The sequence below is a fragment of the Nelumbo lutea genome, chromosome 2 (genome assembly GCF_056320005.1).
Source record: "Nelumbo lutea isolate HS-2025 chromosome 2, American lotus-T2T, whole genome shotgun sequence".
NCBI classification, from domain to species: domain Eukaryota; kingdom Viridiplantae; phylum Streptophyta; class Magnoliopsida; order Proteales; family Nelumbonaceae; genus Nelumbo; species Nelumbo lutea.
In genome coordinates, this window is record NC_142685.1 from 30,208,118 (window position 1) to 30,225,138 (window position 17,021).

Here is a 17,021-nt window from a genome sequence, read left to right on the forward strand (position 1 = left end):
AAGTTTAGTTAAGCCACACTTGAGACAATTGAAAACTAACCTAACCTAAATGGAAATTATGTAGGGTTCAGATTTTTGGCCTTTGGCCCCTTCAAAATTTAATAATGCTGAACCAAATCCGACCCGTTTTAACCCCTGATTTTAGTGCAATTGAACTGCACAAGAAGTATATTTTTGAATCAGGAGTATCTTCATTAGAAGCAGAAATACCAAACAAAGAGGTATTAAGGAAAAGCAAAACTGAGCTTAACCTCTATCTTTTGTCATGGGCCAAATTTCTTCCCACTAAAACTCTGTCATGTATCCAAAACAAACTATTAAAATCTGTTGCAATCTTTAAGCTAAAAAAAAAAAAAAATTGAAATTTTGGATAGCTAATATATAAGTAGGAGTAATTGCAAAGGGCTGAAGTAATTGGGAATTGAATACATGGATGACCCAAGAGAGTCCCCCTGACGGATGGCTGTGCATTCGCCACATCATCATCCCACATGGCAGAAACAGGGTATGTTTTAAAAGAAAACTTCTGATTGACTAGATAAGCAAACCACTTTCCAGAGCAGAAGTAACTTTGCCTCAGCCCAGCAAACCCAGCCGTTCAATCTGGCCTAGACCGTAAGTGTTTTCATAACTGCTGAAAGTGAAATTGAATTCTGGAAAGATTCCAAATTTGAGATATTTTTTAATGTAGAACCTCTTCTGCATTCTGTTTCTCAGCACCTGCTTCATGAATTATCAAACATCCTGCGTTTGGATTGTAATGTAGGCCAACTAAATATTCCTTTTGTCTTTTAATATTTAAACTACATATAGATTATAATAAGGGGGAAGGTTGGAGGCATTCGTTGCTGCATGGCCTGATCCACTCTCAGGCTTCAGCCTGGACCACTCTGTTCCTCGCAGACCTGCTTGTCAATTAATTGTAGCCCTCAAAATAAATGCCTCAACGGCTTGTATTTGTTTATCAGTCGCAAAATGCTTCGTCGCTTACTGCAAAGGCTTGTCAAAGTATTTATTGAATTAGGCCAGTTTAGACTTAATGGTCCAAAGTAGTTATTGGATTGGATTGGGCCTAATTCATCTGCAATGAATTTATATTGAATTGGATCAGGTTGAACTAATATTGGATCTATTGATGTAAAATAAGAACACAAATGTCAATGAATCAGGTTTGGATTGAAACAAATCTAAATTAAAACTAATTTGAACAGATTGGATGGTTCAGATATTAAATTGGACCTATCTAAAATGATCCAAAATATTCATCAAATTGGATTGGACCCGGTCTATTTGTAATGGACTCATATTGAATTGGATTAGATTGGACCAAATCTGGTCCAATGGACACCCCTACATACCCTCTCAATTGTGCCTGGAGTCAGATGGTCAAACCCCACCATCATAATAGCTCTCTATCTTGGAGATTAAGGTGTAGATTGGCAACGATATATTCAGTTTCAATCCACACCACCTCTATGTCATGCGTTGGGTTGGCTGTAATGTGAATTGATCCACACTATCTCGTGGATTGATCCATACCACAACCCATTTTCTTATCCACAGGTTTTTCTCATGGAAGCATCTACACCACACCGTTTTGTATATGGAATAACGATCCCATACTTCACATGGATGTTTAACCCTAGTATAAGATTTCTTTTCTTTTTATCGTTGCAACACTTCTTTGTGAGCTTGTTGTTGTTATTCTTCTCTACTCATCATTGCTATTCTTCTTTATTTGAGCTATGGTTGTAATCAGATTAGACTTAGATCGTATGCAATAAAACCCACATTCAATCCGATTATTGATAACCTACATCTAAATCCAATTGGCTTGGATTCGAATTCAAATCCTAATGAACTCATATTGGATCCGGATTTAATTCGACTCTGCTATAAATTTTCTAAAATACCAACAAAGTAAATTTTATTTATTTTTCAACTTTTATATATAATAAATTAATATAAATATAACATACTAGATTATTATATATAAATTCATATATAATATAATATATAGAATATATTTTTTATAATTTTAAATATAATTATATCAAATTTATATATTAAAATTAATAAATATTATAATAATTGGTTTCATATTTTAATAGGATTGGATGGGGCTAAATACATCATTTGAATATGAGATAATTGGATTGGATGTTAGATCAAGCCTTGGATTTTTGGGTATTACTTACAAACCTAGTTTGAACCACTCGCCACTCCTCCTCCAACCACTGCTGCATCAGATCGTCGATGGTAACTAGTAAGTGTTCATCATTTGTTTATTCTCATGCTATATTACTCTTCTCTATTTGAACCACTCGCCACTGCTACTCATGTTCATTAATTAATATTAATACTATTTTATTAATTATTGAGCTTCAAATATTACTTTTGTTAATATTAATAATTAATATTAATTGTTATTGATATTATTAATTATTATTAAATATTATTAAAATTGTTGTTAATACTATCAGTTATCATTAATTTTACTACTCATTTTTAATTAATATTAATATCATTATTTGTTATTTAATATTAGTAATTGTTACTAATATTATTTTTATTAACTATTAAAATCCTTAGCAATTTATAATATTTTTCTATTGTGTATATTACCAAAAATAATATATTATTTTTTAATTATTAACGACATAGATTATCTCAAATGTTGTAGTTGAGATACATGAAATAAAATAAAATGTGCAAATTGAAATATGCCACACCTTGTAGAACACCCATGGAGGTATGGTGTGGATCAATCCACACATTTTTGTCCATGGTGTAGAACAACTACCTTGTTGGAGTGTGATTTGTTTTCATCCACACCACACACACTACCCAATTTCTCATCTATGTTATAGAGCACCCCTAAAAAGGCCAACAATCGAGTGCTGTAGATATCTTGATTTTACTTTTCTTTTATACTTTTTCTTTCTTTTTTTCATATGTATCAATGTTAACGGGTTAGGTTCCGACGGGTTTGGCTCAATCCGAACTTGATCCCAAACCACTCCAACCGGAATCCAATCCATGGTCAATACAGGTTTATCGCTTTATCAGATTAACACTGTTTTTTTATTTAATAAATAAATAAACACTACCATTAACTAAAATCCAAAATACAAAGTGCCACAGGCCCACAGCGAAGTAGGAGGGGTATAACACCAAAACCTACAGAGCAGCTTTACCAATATCATGCGCGCTCCATTATAGTTACTATTTATATAGCTCAAACTAGAAACAAAACATCTGATCTCATCAATAAGTTTCCAATAACCCCACTAAACAAAGAAGTTGGTGTGGAAGAAAGTTGTAGGCTTAATTTGGAAGGAATACAAATACAAGTATATGTATAATGCAAAACCTTACTCTTTCCAAACTGAGCCTTAATAAAAATAAGGGAGTCCCAACAAAAAAATCGTAACATTCTCCCATCTTGTCTTCTAAAGTAATCAAAATTAAAGTAAACAACAAATACATAAGAACCAGTGATTTGATTTATCATTTTTTCATCTCAAAACATATAAACAAAAGGAGAGAAGTACCCATTCATTAGTGTCTGAGTGTTTTAAAACTTAAAAGCTTCAGTACCTGAAGATTGAAACCACTGTTTCCACGGTCAAGGTTCAGAATATTGATGTGATACACCTCAATGGGCTGGCGTGTAGTATTGCTACTAGATTCCACCTGTGTCAGTCCGTATCGGTCCATTCCATATCAGTTGATAATATCGATGAGTATCAGTGGACAATTGGACATGCATGGACTGATACCTATTCTGTGTCGACTAGAAACTAAAAATAAAAACAGAAGAATAGAGACAAATCGATTGATCATTAAGGCAGTCTTCGGCAATTGGTTTTGTAAATTCGGACACCTCCACAAATTGATAATTTTTTTAAGTAACGATGAGATTCATATCAGTTGGAGTATATGTCTTAATTCTTCCACCATATATCTCTTTTGTATTTAAACTTTGTTTACAGTCATTTGAGCCTTGCTATATTCATTCATATCTTAATCATTTCACTAAATTCAGATTTTGTCCTATTCTGATATGCTTTTCGTAGCCTTTGAAACCATGCATTGCAAATGTTTCTGTATTTATATGTTTTTTTCATGCCTTTGGAATCATTCGAGCAGCTTTTACAATCTTACATCGGGAATATCTTCCTGCTTATTTACTTTATTTCATAGAAAAATATTTTCAATACAAAATTACAAAAGGCAATTGAAACGATGTAGACACGGACTTGCCCTGATGAAAGCCGATATCTTTCCCCAAACCCTAGTTTTTTTACTCCCTACCTCATTTTCTTATTTAACTCCCCCCACACCCCCCCACCCCAAAACTACAAAAGAAAATTCCTGATGAGCTCTGGCTGAGTGTCCGTCAAAAATTGAATGGGCCCAATCCTAATGCCTAGGCTCAATGCGGGTACCCTTTTCGGCAGAGCCAGGTACTCGATTTTCATTCTTTAAGGACGCAGGTAAGATGCCCAATTCACAGAATTTGCTTGCATTAGGTCTAGGCTCTCGGGCCAAGACTCTTCAAATTTTAACAAAAAATGATGGCTCAATTCCGCCCAAGTTTCCTCTAAATTTTACCTCTACAAGGTATATTCCCAATGTACAACTAATGGCCTGTTTGGTTCATGGAAATAAGGGTATAGAATTAGAATAGAAATTGGAATTTCATTTCCATTCTTGATGGAATAACATTCTCTCATTTAAAATAATGGTCATTCCTTCCTCTTCTTTGAGAATGAAATCCCATTTCAATTGATTCCAAATCTTATTCTAATTCCCATCTTAACCAAACAAATTATCAGAATAGACCATTTCCAATGCGATTTTAAAGGATTTTAATTTCGATTCTCACTCTGATGGCAATTCTAACTACAAACCAAATCAACCCTCAATGTGGTTTGCTTGCAAAAGATCCCTGACTCCCAGTTAAAATGTACAGTGTAGCAGGATAAAATTGTTGATGCTACGGTTTTCCCTCGTTAACACGATAAATGTACAAACTGAGACCTTTACAATAGAGGCCACAAACTCTCTCAGCCTTTTAGGACACTTCAGGAACAGGCCTAAATTTCTTCAAATCAACCTTGTCTGGACCAAATGGATAGAACCGGCCTCAAAGACCTGGCCGCTCAGTCGTCTGTCCAAGGCTCAAATGCAGGATTCGGTTCAGACTCTGGTTATGACAGCCACATAATTTACTAACCAGCTGGTTGGCACATTTCCATGAAGTTCTTTCCTTTGACATGAGTGCAATTTCATCCCAACCGTAGCCTAGTGGCGTTTTGTCAATTGTCAGTTGTCAGCGCATTGATACCGGTTCAAATCATCTACAGTTTATTCGTAATATTCGGCCAATGACAACACCACGTCATCTCCTTAAACGTGGTAATATGTCCCCACGTATTAGCTATTTAGGTCGACATGGCGTATCATTATTGGGCGTTGAGGAATATATTCAGACACCATTGTTCACACTATTGGTGGGTCCATCCTACGGAAAGAGTCAATCAACAAGGAGTGTCAAGGATTCCTTACTCAGTAACTCCATGTCCAGGAGAATGAAAAGCAATAACATGACATGATATTATCCTATATTTGGCGTCTTTCTCACAGGCGGTGTTTGGTTGCACAACATCAAAAGAAAGGAAAAAAAAATAATTCTCAGTGGAATTATAAATTCGTTTATGAAAATAACTTATTTTCCGGGTTTCAATCTGAAAAAAAAAAAAAAAATTGACACAATGTTACATTTGGGGAAATTATTTCTTTCCTTTTATACATTACAGCATCGTTTGTTTTTTATAAAGTGAGAGCGGGTAAGTTGATAAGTCCAGTGGAAAAGAAATAAATTTGTATTAGTATTTCGAGATATTAGTGCATTCAATGAAAAAAGAAAAATTTCCTAGTGACTCGTTAACTAGGCAAATAATATTCTCGTAAAACTTTGATAATTTATTTACCCATTCGTACCTAAAATTACTAATACATTGAACATTCACTTTTTTTATGTCTAAAACAGTCATTGTACAATTTTATAAAAAATAAAAGATCATTGATAAATGAGTATTTTCCAGCATTTACCAAAGTAAAAATGATTTACTGAGATGCGAATTAAGCCTACATGATCTCATGTAGTATTTTGATTGCAAAACGGAAAACTAAGCATCTGTTTGGTATCGATGTCATTACTCCAGAAAACAGCAACACATCATCGCCACGTCGGAAAAAATGGCACTCTAAAAAATGTCTGTTTGTATAAAACCATTTTTCCATAAAAAAACGGTGCTCTAAGCCACACATCCACACCTTAGAAATCAGGAATGTGTGGCTTAGAGCAATGCCGAATTTGGCATTTCCTGGAACTGCAGTTCATTGCTGCCAATAGGGACATGAGATGTCAATGACGTGGCACTGGATAATAGGTACCAGTGCTGAAAACATTTCTTGGAGCATTGATACCAAACATACAATGGTGCTGTTACTCCAGGAAACAATACCTAGTAGCAACGTTTGCAAATAAAAAAAAGATATCATTTTCTTAGAAAACGTTACTTCTAACCCACACATCAACAACACCGTTTTCTCGAAAAAAGGTGATGTATCTGCAGCATCTATGCCAAACATATATTAGAGAGGAAAACAAATGTTTTTCTTGAAAAAAAAAAAAAGTGATATTCAATGGGATTAATACCCAATTTTTGGAAGTATTTATTTTCCAAAATCAGTTTTTTTGGAAATCATTCAATTTCCTTCGTTTTGCGGAAACTTCGGTCAAATGGCCAGATGGCATTGTCTGGATAGTCCAAAAATGGCCATGTGTTTGGTCTTTTTGTGCACACCTAACTCTGCTTATATTTTCTAATCCAAAAAGGTCCCTACAAACCGGCTTGCAATGGCTCACATGCTCTTTGTCTGAAGTCTAAACGACTAGTTTGACAAGTCCATGGACCATGGCCCATGATCCCCTTCTTAAACATATCATTTGCTTTTTCTTTCTACCATTAAACGTACACATTTCCATTTACCAATCCAATAAACAAGTCATTTGGGCTTCTTCCCCAGTCAACCTACCCAGAAAAAAAAATTATACAAAGCAAGTCAAATGGGCTTCTACAACAGCTTTACTAAGAGTTAGCCTAGTCCGTCCATTAAATAAACTCACTTCGCTGTTTCCATAGTGGAGACTAGCTCAATATTTTGCTTTCTGTAATTCTGTTGAACTGAAACCTGCCTTATCAACCATGAAGAGAGAAGAAAACGCTTAAGATTCCCTGGGTTTATTGAAACCCTTATCTAAACTACTCATCTCATCTACCGCATAAAAAAAAAAAAAAAAAAAAACTGGCCCATAATAGATATTTGGCTCATCTAAAAACCTGGTCCTTCATTGGATCCTGTTCTCTTCGACGTCATGCATGGAACCGCATCTCCCAATAACCAACCAACCAACCACCCACTAACAACACGAAAATGAAAAAATAAATAGAGAATCAGCTCAACCCAGCACACACTTCTCCAAAGTCCAAACCAAGCGGGGCCCAAGCAACTCCAACAAGGGCAAAACCGTTATTAAATGCAAAACCAAGGGTACTATTACATGCGTAAACGCAAATTGGAACGTTTAGATTTTTTTCCCCGAGATTCTGGCATATTACAAGAGATTTTGTTACCTCCAAAGACTGCACTCTATAAAGACCTTTCTTTCCCCTTTTGACCGTAATTGGGCCTACGGCCCATCCATAGCTTCCTATCAGCCCCGTATTTTGAGTTTCGGGACCCACATATGGATCCCATTTGGAAGATGAGCTGGGCCCCAAACCATCTACGGTTACTAACCTCGTGGTAATTTATGGGGTAGAGATGGACGGCGTGAAAATTCGCTTTCCTGTACAAAGTGACGAACTATTCTGATATTCTGTCAGGGTTAGTTTTATAGTAAATGACGAAATAACCCACGGGGAGAGAAACGAACCAGCGGCCCGAAAACATATTCACTGCGCCAAAACCGCCCTCACCCACCACGTCCCATGGCTTTTGGTTTCTTGTTTTGCGAGGCCCACCACCAGCCCAGGGTTAGGGTACTGGGTAGAGTGGAGAAGGATCGAGATACTCAAAAATATATTCGTCCTTTTTCACTTTTGTTGTTGCCCCTCCCACACTTACATTACAAACATATAAATTTGTCTCCCCCACCGGTCATCCCTTCCCATAATTTCACATTTGCCCTCTTTGCTGTGTGTCTCTCTCCGTCTGCTGTATGGAAGACGATCATCGCAATTCATCTTCTTCCCTAAAGCACAAGCTCCGATCATCGCTCTGTCTCTCATGTTGCTTCCCAAGTGGCCGCCGCGAAGCCTTGGAACCGGACGAGAAGCCCAGACTCATCAGAGCCTCCTCGTCCTGGCTGCGATCGAGAACCCAGGAGTTACCCGAAATCAAAGAGAAGTGCCGGAATCTCATCTCTCGTATCGGTAAAGGCCGGAGACACTCGGGGGATTTTAGGTACGACCCGTTAAGCTACTCCCTCAATTTCGATGAGGGAATCGATGAAACCCAGGCCGATGAATTTCCCCTAAGGAACTTCTCGGCGAGGTTGCCAGCGTCACCGCCCATGTCGACCACCAAAACAGTGCTGCCGCCTGTGGTCGTAACGAGTGAAATCACCGCCTGCAGTTAAGTAAAGAAGACGAATGATTTGGGGTTTTCGAGCTCGGACTTCTTTCTTTATTATTTGATTTTTCATGTTTCCTTTGTTGCTCTTCATTGATGTATGATTCATCTTTGCATTGGAAGGATTTTGTCTGTACAGAGTTCCGTTGTAAAACTCTGCTCGCCCTTGTTCTTCTTCATGTTTCTTTATTTTTTACCGCACTTTGTTAATATACGCCTGTAAGGCGCAGAAGTATAGCATGCGCGGTCTGGTATACTGGCAGTCTGGCACCAAACAGTAGCGACTTGTGTGGACTCTGAATCTGAATGTCGTTACTGTGGAGAATCGTTTTGAGGAATATAGTGGCTAAGCATCCATTTCCTCGGGAATCTGAATACCGCGTTTTTTTCTTCTGGGGTTTTAGGTACTATAATACTGGATAGTATTTTTTCAAGCCCTATAATACCGGATGGTTGGTTTGCAGGAAAACTATGGGTGTGAAGCTTAACACTTCATGCTTACTGAAAAAAGAAAAAAAGAAAAAAAAACAGCTTTTTATTTTTGATTTTTTTGGTAGAGTAAATACTGAAAACCCAGCTTAAACTTTTTTTATGGTTTTGGGTTTGCATTTAAAAAAGAAAATTACTTAAATACATCAATATAGTGCATTAGTGCTTCGACAATATATGGATTCGGTGCTTCAATAAAAGAATATGAAAGTTGTTTGGTTACAGATTTTAGCTGGGTTCTCACCTTTCAACCGCATTTTGTGGGTTTTAGAAACTGTTTTTGGTTAATCATTAATGTATTAGAGTAATGTGTGATGAATCAGCAATTGTAGAATTAATGAAGCAATTAATCAGAAAACTGCCCCTTAGAGCTAAGATTTCCATGAAAACGATGGATACTATGGATGTAACTTGCGCGGGTTCGTGTTGGGTTTTTCCAAAATTTGGACGTCCGAATGCCCGAGTCCGATCATTATAAAATGTTAACTGGGGTTAATTACAGTCGCAATACAGAGAAATCTTACAAAAGGACTTAAACCATGGTCAAACCAGTGAACCTTCAGCATATTGATCTTTTGTAGTTTTCAGGGGCCAAAAATAGCTGAGCAAAGAAAAGAGAGGTCTGAAAACCATTAAAAAAAAAAAAAAAGCCTAGGGGAAGAAGGTGGAAGAAAATATTAGCTTTTGATATCCTCTCGTTATTGTTTCCCCCCGTGAGTGAGTGAGGTGAAGAGCAAAATATAATAAGCTGGAGATTGGGTTTTGCTTATTGAACATTAAGCATGAAAATGACATGATGGGTGACGTGTGGAACTAATCAAATCCTTAACTATGCGGCTCTTGTGTGAAAGTTAAACACCACCAAACAATCAAGACTTTTATCCCATGAGATGAGATGAGGACACAAGCACTAGCATATTCTTCTTTTGTGTCAAAATCTCAATTGTATTTGTAAACTACGAGTATTTTAATTAATTGTATTATATAATTTTAGTTATAGGTAGTAACTGCTCACTCCACATTGAGTCACTAACCTCGTCAGTGACTTCAATCTGTTTTCATATTAGCCTTATCCATCCAAGAGAGAGAATCCAAAAGACATGGGCCCCTTGGCTGTTGTCCACTATTTTTCTATGGGGTATAAATGGGCCTCATTTCATAGCTTTTGAGAAAATAGCCAGCTCAGCTCATGGTCATTGTTGCAGAGGTAGGGCCGAAGTAGGTTGTCTCTTGCTTACTATTGAAGGTTATTATTGTCAATTGACATGTATTTACATCCTCTATGGTCGCAGGAATAGCATATGGGCCATAGGCTTTCTTACGGAGAATATTCGACTGGGGGAATTGATTCGTGGAATCCAATTTTTAAATTTGCCACATCAGCTAATTCCACATGATTTTAGAGCAGGGTTACAACCAGGAATCATGGTCTTCCATGTATTGCTAAGACCTCACCATTAGGAGGTGTCAATTGGACCGGATTTGATCCAATCTGAATTCAATACGAGTCATCACAGGTGTACGTGTACCAGGTCCAGTCAAATTCAATAAATACTTTGGATTATTTTGAATTGGTCCAATTCAATGTCTAAATCATTCAATCTATTCAAATTGGTTTTAATATAGATTGGTTCCAACCCAAACCTAGTTCATTGATATCTATATTATCTTCTATCAATGGACCTGATATTGCTAATGCAATCAAATCTAAAATAAATCCATTATGGATGGATTAGGTTTAAACCGATCCAATAAATACTTTGGACCATTAAATTTGGATTGGTCCAATTCAACATGTTTTTTTGGTCCATCCACTCTATCCAGATTGATTTTGATTTGGATGGGATCCAACCCAAAACCGGTCCATTGACACTCCTACCCACCACAATGGCGCTTCGTCTGATTCAAAGGCGAGTGAAACAATACATCAAAGGCTTTGATTTTGTGCTATTATGCAGCACTGAAACCACAACATAGCAAAAGTAGTTGCATTCCCCAAGTCTTTGTGAAATATCTCACATCGCGGGCTTTATAAAGGAATTAATTAGTCCTGATTTTTATTATTTGGGGTAATTCCTTTTTTTTATGCCTAAAGGCAAATCATTCAACTATTCAAATCAGAACAGGAATGGCAATAAGGTAGATTCAGGGCAGAATCAAATTCCTTGTTTCCAATCCTGCTTTTTGAATAAACCCCCATCCTTGACTTGATCCCCATAGGAGACAAATGCTGTCCTCCATCCCCAGACGGGGACCAATTTCCTGTAGGGATCCAAATCCCTGAAATTTTTTACTTAATAATATTTTTTGATAAACAAATTTACTTAAATAAATAAAAATTTAAAATATAAATAATATTTTAATTATATATTGATATATATAAATAATATAAATAATAATATATTTAATATGAATAATATTTAATCTCTGATTGTGTTTTGAAGAAATCACTGATTCCCCAAATCCTTCATAATCACTTAATTCTTGTTGAAATGGTTTTGATGAGTTGATTCCTCCAAGCAAATATATTATGGGGCCTATTTGGTATGCTATCACGAGACGCAAGATCTATTCCCATTGCTATCGGGGTGGAAAGGGTTTAGGGGATGAGGGGTGGAGCCCCAGGGCTACCCCATTGTGTAGTAATGTAGCCCATGAAAATAAAAAAAAAAAAGTAATAATAAAACGAAAAAGAGAAAAAAAAAAAAAAAAAGAAAGAAAGAAAGAAGGAAGGATAAAGTTACACATTAATTGAGCCCATGCTTACTTGATAAGTAACCTAATAATGACATTTTTATTCCTACGGGCTACCTAAGGGCTAGGCTCGGGCCCAATCCGAAAAATAAATGCCTGACTTCTTTGGCCCGAGCCCAGCCTGTGTAAAAATTAGGGCTAGGCTTGCCCAAGACCCCAAGTTGCACCTCTAGTGATCATTCACACCCGGACTCAGAATTTGTAATCGGTGCCGAACCATGGGTTGCTTGCTTCATTCATCGGCAGGTAGGCCATGAATTCCCAATTATATTATGCAATGGGTTTCAAATTTCCACCCCTTCACATAAAAAAGAAAATATAGATTTTAGTTCCGTTCATTTTTCAGGAAGTTAATTACCCATTTTATTTCTTAGGTGAAAAACTATTATTAAAATGACCATTTTAATCATAAAAAATTATTATTAAAATAGACAATCTTGTCCCATACAACATTTTCCAAGTGAGACAAAATGATTGATCTCACAGCCTAAAAAATAGCTACAAATTCAGCCATTTATGGTTTTGATAGGCTGCTCAAAGCGTCAAATCTAACCGAATACAAAGTCATATTTTTCAACCTTAACCTTAACCTGAACCAACCCAATTCAACTTTTTTAGGGGTGGGTCTAGGCTAACCTGACCCTAACTCTGACCATGCTGCACCAATCTCGTCCACACTAAAAAGCAACAATATATAAGGGATTTTAGTCTATGCAACACCTAGAGGCCCAAATGCCCTAATAAATTGGTACATGTCTACGTGATGTTTAAAGAAGAGAGAACCATTGAATGTCTTCCACCTTGATTAATTAGGCCAAAGTTTGCCTGACTAGATAAGCACGGGTACGTACTTTTAACTATCTCCGGTCGGTTGATTAGAAAACAATTACATCTCCAAATTCCCAAAAGTCTCAAAAAAGCCAATGCTATGAGAGCATATACATGTTGAAAGTGATAGACTGAAGGAAAGGATTTGAATGAGGTCCATTTAATAGTGGGTGGCAAGTCAGAGGACCTAAACCCTTCCATGCGTCCTGTAGAGTGTGGACTTGTGTATCCCAAGGTGCTGCTGTTAATGGAGACCACTCATCTATTCAGAGTGACCCAAAAGTTAAATGTATATATTTCATCAACTGGTTTTCTGACCCACATGGCAATTCCATTTAGGCTGAGTTTGGAAGGAAAAAACATTATATTGTGTATTATTTTGTATATATTTATACTGTGTATATTTGCATTTGTACTTTTTTCAAACTGAGCTTTAAGGAAATTTGGATCCTTCACACTTCCATCACTTACTACTCTTTCTCATCAGATTTGTGATTATGGGCCACTAACCTAGTGGATTAGATTATATGTCAACTGGAATATTATCTACTATTCGGATATAATGAGCCACTTAATCAAAGACAAAAGATAACAATAAGAAAACAAAAATAAACAATGAAAAAATGAGCAAGGGAAAGAATCCAAATCAACCAACAATTATCTTTCACAGGGAAGAGCTGAAGCCCACTTATACATCCAGCAATTCTCTTTCTTTTCAAAAAAAAAAAAAGAAAAAGAAAAAGAAAGAGATCATATAAGGAAAAAGGTTAAAAGGGCTCCTATTCCAATTTGCAAGACTCTACCCTTTTCCTATACAAGAGGAAGTAACGGTAGAGCCCATTTAGACCAATAAACCAACAAATGTATATATTAATTATTAGGATAAAATGCAAAAACCTCAGAAACAATCATAAAAATTTTTCTTCTAGTTTCACTTTGACAAAAACCTCTCCTAAATTTTTAAAAAGTTCAACAAAAACCTCATTTCATTTAAACGTCAAATTGATGCATAATTTGTTTTTAAAATACCTATTTTACCCTTTTTGTAAAATGGGTACTGAAATCAGATGCCCTTGGGTACTGAAATAAAATACCCGCGACTACAGAAGACTTTCCAATTGAAAGTCGCTCTTGCTTCTCCATTGGTATCTCTCTGTAACTTTGGCCAAGACTTAGAGAGCGAGAACTCAACAACATTTTCCCTACAATATCTCTTTTCATCCTCATTTTACTGCCATTGTGCCGTTGGCATGACTTCTTGGAGACTTTCTTGTCACCACCGCCAATAACAAAGGAGCTTTCGGAAGGACCTTTGCAGAGATTAGCCGTAGAATGAACCCAAGTGAAGTTCTTTGATTTGTAACTATTATATCAGAATGATGTGAATGCTTCAACTTTCATATGGTTAGAATCCCTTATTTGGTATGTTTGGTTATGTTAGGACAACTTCCAGATGGATGTGGATTTTTGCGTTTTGTCCGGGTCTGTATTTTCTTTTTTCTTGTCTCTTCTTTTCTTGTTTTTGGTAGAAATCCATTACTCATTTCTGGTTGAGGAAGAATTGCTCACCCGATCCCGTCAAGATGATCGATAATGATGATTGGTGTCACAAAATCTTAACTTATATAAAAAATCAAAGAGGCAATAACTAGTGCAATTGAATATTTAAATTAATACCAATCAAAGAAGATGAAAAATATCACTTGGCAAGAATCATGACCTCTGGTTTTCTCATCAAGGATAAAAAGTAAGTAAATGGTCCTTACCGGATGGAATCCATAATTATTCAATCTGCAGATGGCCTCAAGCTACTGATTGATATTTAAATTAATATCAATCAAAGAAGAGGAAAAAGAATGAAAATCACTTGGCATATCTGCTTTAATGAAAGAAATTCACTTGACAGGAATGGTTTCCTCATCGAGGATAAAAGGTGATTAAATGGTCCTCACCAGATGGAATCCATGATCCTTCAATCTACGAATGGCCTCAAGCTACTACATGCCAACACATTTCATGTCTTGTAATCCTCTGGCATCAACTTGGTCGAGGTGGGCATTGAAAGGGAGGTGGTTCCATTTCCGAAGCTCAATGGGAGCAACGTTAGTGTGTGAATTTAGGAGAATTGAAAGCAAGGTCATGATATTCTAGGGTTAGGGCTTTAGCTTGAGAAAGGATGAAATTTGTAGCCGTGGAGGAATCGGGATTCGAATAAGCTATGTTGATTTGCGAGTATTTTTGGAATCTACTGATCACCCACCTCCATTGGGTTGTCTACAGTTGAAACAACAATTAAGGGCTTTTCTGATAGGAAGAACAAGCACACATCCTCTGTATTTAGTATAGAAAGATTAACGGAAACAATGATTAAGGGCTTTTCTGATAGGAAGAATAAAATCCGCATCCTCTATATTCGGTATAGAAAAATATTTGTACTTTAACCAAAGGAAGTTTTAGGGGAGAAAGAGTCTCTAGTGGCTGAATGCTACCTCTCTTCGTGACTCGCTGGAGTGTCACAGTATGACATTGAAAAAAGAAAGAACGATACATGGGTAATATAAAGTTAAAATTCAAAGGGTAGAATGGGTATCGTGTAAAACTTAATGCATCGGTTGAATGTTTTCCGTTGGGTAAATAACGGAAGGGAGGTATGTGTAGGGTACTTCAAAAGTTTAAGTGAAGTTTTTATTAATTAAGGGTCTATTTGATATGGGGGATGGGGATGGGAAAAAATGAATATTTTAAAAATATCCCTTTTTCCTTTATTTGTTTTGATAGGATGGAAAAAACATGAGATGCGGGTTCCCAAAAATAAGAACGCGGGGTCGCACTAAATGAATGTGACCCCACTGATACCTTCCCAAAAATAAGAATGCGGGTTCCCAAAAATAAGAATGCTACCTCTCTTCGTGACTCACGCCGGAGAATCTCAGTACCAAGAGCGACGTCTTCCATTTTAGGGTCCTACTGTTGGAAATTATCAACGTCATTGGTGTGAACTACAACCCGCCTCCTGTTGTTGATTGAGTCCTGCCACTTATCAAGCAATTTGAGTTCACTCCTCTGTTTGATCCTTGGGTCGGGCTACCAGAGGACCCATCGGTAATGCATCAGTTGGCGGTGTTGGCGGCTCAGTGTGTTGGGAAGATTGCTAAGAAGAGGTTGTTGATGGTAAAGGTGGTTGACCTCGCAGAAAGTTTCCTCTGCAATTTGGAATCACCTTAGGAGGTAGGTGAGGAAGCCATCTCCGGCGATTGACCTCGAAGTAAAACTACTAGAAGCAAGTAGTTCAGTTTGTCTCATTGGTACTCGTTATTCGATCTCAACTAGTTCAGCTATTGCAACGAAAATTGGCTCTGCCATAAGTTGTGATGCCCATGTTGCCATTCTGTCTTTTTTTTTTTTTTTTTTTTCTCGGGACCCTCTTAAAGAGACACCTCCCATCTCCATCTGAGGAGCAATCAATATTCAATAATGGCCAAGCTCAGCCAAAGTGATGATACCTTCCTCTTGACTTCTTCTTGCTTTGCCATCTCTCCGGGTGAGCTTTTGATCCTCCTCTTCTTCTAGGACTAGGAAGGTTAGGGCTTCCACCACCATAAGCCAATTGCAAAGAGCGGGTCATGTTCAGATCTCAAATTTAGCAATGAGAATGCATGTTGTTAGATTGTTGAACAAATCCAGGTCTCTAGTAGACCTGTTCATGGCCGGGTTGGGCTTTTACTCTGTATTAACAGAATTTTTTAAGGTCCGAGCCCGAGCCTGGCTCGACCATCAGGCCTACAACTTGAGCCCGAGCCTGACTCTCATAGGACTTAGGCCCGAGCTCGAAATTTAGCCCATACTATTAGCGGCTGAATAGAGAGAGAGAGAGATATTATAAAGAAAAGAATAAAAAATGTATGTATATATATATATATATATATATATATATATATATATATATTAAATTATAAATATATAATGTTGAGTCGGGTCAGGCCGGGTTTTTTTTAACAAATCCCGAGCTTGGCCCGAATCACACTCGGGCTTACTGTGTTAGGTCTGAATTCAGGCCCGCAGGCCTAATTAGATGACCAAGCCCGACTGGGGTGCGGGCCGGGCCATCGGGCTACCCGACCCATGAACATGTTTAGTCTCTAGGTGTGTTGAAAACCAGACGGTTGGTGCAAAGTAGTGAAAGAGGATTTGTGCTTCAATCGGTGAAAATTCCTCAATTCAAAGGGTTGAGCATGCTGAGA

At 37.1% G+C, this 17,021-nt stretch overlaps 1 long non-coding RNA gene across 1 annotated transcript; it reads right to left on the bottom strand.

Moving 5' to 3' along the window:
• Positions 1–14,429: 14,429 nt before the first annotated feature.
• LOC148869563 (uncharacterized) lies at positions 14,430–14,921 on the bottom strand. The gene is made up of 2 exons (XR_016106861.1): positions 14,733–14,921; positions 14,430–14,591 (listed from the first exon to the last, which is right to left on the bottom strand). It is a non-coding gene; the product is annotated as an uncharacterized LOC148869563 (long non-coding RNA).
• Between the last annotated feature and the right edge of the window lie 2,100 nt (positions 14,922–17,021).